This window comes from Pezoporus occidentalis, unplaced genomic scaffold (assembly GCF_034315485.1).
Source record: "Pezoporus occidentalis ecotype Australia unplaced genomic scaffold, CSIRO_AGI_Poc_V1 ctg8, whole genome shotgun sequence".
Taxonomy (NCBI): Eukaryota; Metazoa; Chordata; class Aves; order Psittaciformes; family Psittacidae; genus Pezoporus; species Pezoporus occidentalis.
In genome coordinates, this window is record NW_026916158.1 from 12801312 (window position 1) to 12807663 (window position 6352).

The window sequence follows — 6352 nt, forward strand, 5'->3', positions numbered from 1 at the left end:
AAACACAACATTCTGTGTGTATGTGCACACATACGTACACATAATATTGTTAAGCGAGGGAAAAGCTGCTCCATTAATATGGGGAAGAAACCCAGGCTGAGGGTTTTTTTGGGTGGTTTTTTTTGGTGGTTTTTTTTGGTATTTTTTTTTCCGAGGGATCCAATTATTATAAATAATTACGGATGAAAAGAAAACTCACTTATTATGCACTTCTAATACTGTGACTGCATAGGAGAGAAAGGGGCCAAGCCAGTGATTAATTAATATCGCCCTGGCGTAGCTGTTCTCTCGCGAAAGGCCTTTTCCCCCATCGCCGCTGTTATCATGAAGCTCGAGTCATGTGTAGCCAGGAAGGGATCTTGTTTATAAATTTATATGACGACCTTTTCTTTGTGTGTGCTCTAAAGTTGATATGGACAAATTGCAGAGGTATACAATTTAAGTAGATGCACTTTTAATCACCGATCATTAAAATGGTTATGTTAAATATACTCAATTACATGCATGACTTCACCCTAACAGTACTTTCTATTCTCCCAGCTGCTCACGTATTCCTTAACTATAGTCAGCAGAAGAAACTCGATTATGCTGAATCCATACATTTCTATGGATTTCATCAGCCTAATTAATGCTTCAGTGTGGTCCATGTGTCTGAATGGTCCCTTTGCTATTACTTGGGTAAAGAGGCAGTGCTGGAATGCAGAGGGTCTTTCTTTCAAAGATACCCATGGGGGTCACTCTAGGACTCTAATGGCAAAGGTAGCAAGTGTTAAATAGCAGAAACATGCAGAGAAAGGGAAGGCAGCGATGTAAAAGGGACATTGATACTGTAGGTATGCCCAACAGGTCAGTGATGATAATTAAAACGCTTCAAGAAGAAAAGGTAAATGGAAAGCTTCCACAATTCGCATCATGCCTGGTTAAAAGCAAACAAATCAGCCCACCAGCACCTTGCTGGTCCTGCGGAAAAACAAAAGGGGGGGGGGGGGTTGGAAGGGGAAGAAATAAAAGAAAAAGAAGTTGACAGCAGATTTTTAGCCTGAATAACTACCAGGGCAGCCTCCTCTGGGAGCACCGCGCTTGGGTGCCCCATCTCTTCTCTAATTTTCTCGTTGCAGAAGTGCAGGCTGTGAGGGGATAAGGGGAGGAGGAAGGTGCTCGGCCGGGCAGGGCGCGCCCCCGCTGCCACCTCCTGCGCGCTCCCTGTCTCCGCGCCGCCGGGGGCTCCCGCACTCCGGGGCACTGCGTGTGCCCACGGAGGTGTGATAAGTAGCTCTGCCCTCGTCTCCCCAGCTTTCTTCCGAAATGAAGGAGAGATTAAAATAAATGGAACGCATCGCATCTTGAACGCAGCCAGCCAATAGCTGCTTATATCACTCATCTTCCCGTTTTGGCGTTTAGTGCATCTAAAAGGCAAAAGAGCTTCCTGCTACTTAAGCAACATTTTAATCAATCAATGAGATATACATCGAGATGTATTTACTTCTCTGTCCCCACCTGTTGTAGTCGAAGACCATCTGATCACATCTTTCTCTGGCTGCTAGGAGAAGTGAGGGGAAAGCAGACATCTTGTCACCAACCGCACTGCCAAAAAAGGTGGTGATGAAGCCCGCATCCCTTACCTGTTCTTCCACCGTGCAATCTGCAAGTGACTTTGTCCTGACTTCGAGTCAATGACTTGCTACAGCCTTCATCCTTCAAGTGGAGAGAGAAAGCAGGAAAGATTTCAGATCTATAACCAAATTATAACCTAGGAACTTTATGCTTGTCATGCTAATTTAATGACTTTCATAGTAAGTGTAGACTTTCTGTCTTTTGAAATTAGCTCTTCAAAACGCTTTGTGTAATGACAGACACTAGACATTAAGAGACAAATGCACAAGCAATAGTGGGATAATAATCTGGCAAACACTGCTCCATTTAATATTAAAATGGAGAACAAAGTGCATTAAATCTCAGCAGAAATGTACTTTGTTGCCCTGTGCCATGGGCCTGGGCTCTGAGTGTCCCAAAAGGAGAGTGTCCTCCAACAGCTGCCATGCCTGGGTTCATCTGGGAAAAGAGCAAATACCAGATGTGGACTGAAAAATAGTACATCCCACACTGCAGTGCCCCTTTGCTTTCTGGTGGTGCTCACACGAGTCTGAGTGCTGTAAGTATCCTGATTTTGACAGCCCAGTTCTGCTGGGCCTGGCTTCTTGCTTGGGTCCCAGTGGGGGAATATACATTCTACTCTCTCTTATATGGCTCTGAATGTACGCATCCCCTACATCCTTAAAAACGTTTCTGTGCTCCCATGTTACTCTTGAGTGGTCCAGAAATCTGTCCAAGAGATGGTATTGATAACAAATGGGGGGTAAACCCAAAACTATAGGTGTGTTGCAATCTGGACAACTCATTGCCTATAATTGTAAATAAGGTAAGTTCACACGATGATCAAATAACCAGGGAACAAGAGGCCTATTTTAATCAGGTGGTTATCTCTCCTTGGTGGAGATCAGAGCTCCATTGCTCCTGGCCTTCTCATTGTGTCCCCCCTGCTGGAAATGACAGCTCCTTCAGAAATAACTAACTTGGTCCCTGGGATGGGATTTCAGCTCTTTTACACTACACATGTACCAATTGTCATTTTACAGCTACAGTGATACCTCTGAATTATATAAGTGTATAAATTCAGCCTCATTAAATCCCCCTTTTTGGATAGCCTCAAGAATAGAGAGTATATTACTGTAAGCCAGGAGATACTTAAATTATACCCAAATGGGGATGGAAATGTAGTGGTACTTAAGTACACTCCTTTTCTCAGCTACAGATGCTTTGTTTCCCCCCCCCCCCCCCCCCCCCTTTAGAATGTTATGATATTACAAATGCAACAGTTCCCTTATGTCAAAACAAACTATCTGAAATCCTATTTCTTGGCTCAGTCTACGGGGGGTCCCTTTGTGGTGGGGACAAAACCACAAAGATATGATCAAACACCACAGCCTAACCAAAGAGAAATTTATCGTTCATCTGAGAAAGCTTCCCAATTGGATGTTAAAGCCCTCCCCTTCCAGAAAGCATCTCAACATGCTCTGTAAGTTGTTTTCTTGTGCTTGTGCCTGTGTGTGCAGATAAGTCGGGGTGTGCAGAGGGACAGGAAGCTGAGAGCAGCGATTACTCTGCAGCTTAGAGCACTCCCTTTCCACGGGTTTATTTTTCCACCCAAGCCGATCTAAAAATAAAGGTTTCAGTGGGAAATCTGTGCTCAGGCCGGCTGCTGCTGCCACTGCGGCCCCGACCGCTGCCGGGATCACCCCGCGAAGCTCCCCAAAGCTGGGTTTGCTGAGAGGATTGGGGATGTCTCCTTCCCCTCTTTTCCAGCCCTCACAAGAGGGTCAGTGGTTTAACCAGGCGTCACCAGGACTTCATTTTATCCCCGGCTCACTGAAGCGTGTGGCTTTTAGTGACTGATTGCCGCGGTGGCGGTGCGTGGCACCGGGACTCTCACTGTGCGGACTCCAGATGGGCACGTCCCGCCGCTTCGGGGCGGGGGGGCACGGTCGCTTTGCAAAGGCCACCGAGACACTGAGATTTGTTCTGGGTCAACCCTCCCCAAACGCCAAAGTTGGGAAACAACTTTCGCAGCGTGTGTCGGGGTGGGAAGGAGGGAGGGAGGGAGCTGTGGGTCCGCAGTGGTGAGGGGCGCCGTGGCTGGGGCCGCCGGCCGGGTTTCCCCGCCTCCTCTTTCCCCCACCCCGCCCCAGCGCATGCCCCCGTCCCTCTGTTCAGCTCTTCCTCCCCGAGCCCCGGACGCGCAGACAGCACGTTTCCAAACTTTGAAATGCCAGATCACGTTATTGCTGTGGCAGGAGGCTGCTTTCGGATCTGTGACAGCTGAGTTTTCCCTATCGATTATGTGACATTGCAGTTCATTTATACAGCTCGAAAGCTTAAAGACACTGGAGGAGCCCCCGGTTTAACCCGAAATCCTAACAGAAAGTGAATCAACTTTCTGGCCAGTGTTTAAACTGATAGATCAGAACTTAATTCGGAGAGACAGAAAAGGAGAGAAACGACAGCACGGATTTATCTTGGACAGCGTCCTTCGCTGAAACTTCAGAAACTGCGGCGTGGAAAATCCAGGGCCGAAATGCTAATTAGAAGCAGGGCGCCTAGCGCCTAGATATGTTCTGTGGTTTAGGGAGCAGGTGGCAGAGCTTGGAGTGTTGCGCAGGTGCATGAAATTCGTGCAAGGGTCACGGCTGTGAGCCGGTGGCCGGGCTCGGGGCGTCTCTGCCCGCCGGGGCCGGGCGGCAGCTCCCGGAGCAGAGACGGCGCCTTTCGGGAGGGCTTGGCGTAGGAGAGGGGAGGTTTTCCTCTCCCACATGGGGACAGGACTGGTTCCCTTAAGCTGCCGGGTCCTTCCTTTGGCTTTTTTAATTTTCTTTTTTTTTTTTTTTTCCAGGGGCCAGCCCAGGTCCCGGTCCCTCCTGCTCCCTCCCCCGTCCTCGCCGAGGTTTCATTACTTGCTGTTAGTGCCTGGAAACAATAAAGGATGTAGGACTGGGCTTTTATTGATTATTTGTCACCCTGTATTTGTCAGTTTCAATAACTTTTCCTGAAGTTTTACTTACGGGCACTTGAGCTTTCGGATTAGGCCAGCTCTGCGGATTGCAGTGAGGGGTAATTATCCACTGGCCCGCTTCCCTGCAGCTGGAGAGAAAAGAGCATTAACTTATAGAATGAGCAGGATGCGGCCCTAGTCCTCACCTCCCCGCTAAGCGCTGCCCTGGCGCAGCCGGGAAATCTCCACGGCCCCGCCAGACGCCTCCGGCCCCGCTCGCCCTGCGCGGGGGCAATGGGCCTCGGCAGCGCTCTGCCTCTCAAGAGGATTGAGGGGGGAGCTCTCCCAAACTCCCGAAGCCGCCCTCCCCCGCCCCCCTCCCCCTTTTTGGGGATGAGACATCACTACTGGAGAGACGCTCCCCGGGACACACACACACACACCAGGGACCCACGACACTGGTGCACGAATCGGGGCTTTCGGCTGCGGCCAAATCCCCGGGATTCAATTAAAAAGCTGGCTCGCGCGGCTGGCGGGGAGGCGAAGCTGGGGGATTTCTATTATGAAGATCGACTCTTCAAAACTGCCCGCCTGGCAGCCCTGCCGCGCTCCCGTCGGCGGAGGGGACTCGGCTGCCCCGGGAGCCTCGGCCGGAGCCCTGGCAGTGGGGAGAGGAGGAGCGGTGGGAGCTGCGGGGACCGGGGGCGAGGGAGTGGCCCCCGCATCTCTCCTTGCCTTTGCAGAGAGGGAGGGTTAAAGCTTCCTCTAGAGAAGACCTTCTGTCTGGCTATCTTCCTTCTCTCATAACTTTAATACATCTCCCAAGAGATGCGTACTGCCTCAGCTATACTCATTTGTAAGCACACTAAAGACAAGTTAGCATAATCGTTCCCTGGGCTGGCAGGGTGCCTATCGTGTACAGTGTAGCGTTTGATGTACTGTATTTCATACCACTGCAAGCTAAGAGACAAGCGAACACAGAGTGCCCAGTTACACAGGATTTAATTACAGCGGAATGCATTCTCCATGCTGATTAGGAGAAAAATCAATCGGGGGCTTATTTGCCACAATGAACTAATAATAAAAAAAACAATTTATTAAAGCAATAATCTCATCCCAAAACGGTCTAAATATTATTGTTTCAGTTGCATTGAAAGGGAATTCAGACTGAAAGTGTTGCACAGAGAGCATCAGGGAGTCCTTCTCTATGAATTCAGTAAGTTTCCAACCTCTTTCCAAGGGCTCACTTGCCGGCTTAGAGTCTTTGAAATGGGGATCCGAGTTCCTCTATTTCAGGTCTAGGTGTGTGGGTTGCTGTAGAACCTACAAGGCAGGGTCCTCTGTGGTCTGCAGCTGTCTATGCTGAGGCAAACAGCACACAAGCTTCCCACTGGGTCTTAAAAGATTTCCTGCTTTCCAGTAATTTACATGTGAAATTCCTAGAAGAGGGAAGGCCACACAAAAGATCCCCAAGCCATAGGCTGAGATAAATGACTTCTTGTAGTACCATTAGAAAAACACCATGCGATGTGCCAAAATTTCTCTGATAGGGATGAAGGAAAAAAACATTCCCTTGGGAGGGTGCTGAGCACCAGGACCGGGCTGGGCTGCGTGGGGAGGAGGAGGGGACCACAGTGCCCTTGCTTCCTTTCTCCCATGTAAAATTGCTCCCTTCTTCTCATGACAGAATTGCAGTTGGCTGGGTGCTCCCCTGGGGAGTCAGTGGGAGGCTGGAGGGTGTGCAGGCAATGCAGCGCTGGTGGGCCACGTTCACACAGGGAACTGTGGGATCCCCATGAGCTTAAA

General features: G+C 49.6%; 1 long non-coding RNA gene across 1 annotated transcript; it reads right to left on the bottom strand.

The window, feature by feature from the left end:
• Positions 1-256: 256 nt before the first annotated feature.
• LOC134155598 (uncharacterized) lies at positions 257-5396 on the bottom strand. Its single transcript, XR_009961632.1, has 4 exons — positions 4990-5396; positions 4617-4689; positions 1623-1695; positions 257-1540 (listed from the first exon to the last, which is right to left on the bottom strand). It is a non-coding gene; the product is annotated as an uncharacterized LOC134155598 (long non-coding RNA).
• Between the last annotated feature and the right edge of the window lie 956 nt (positions 5397-6352).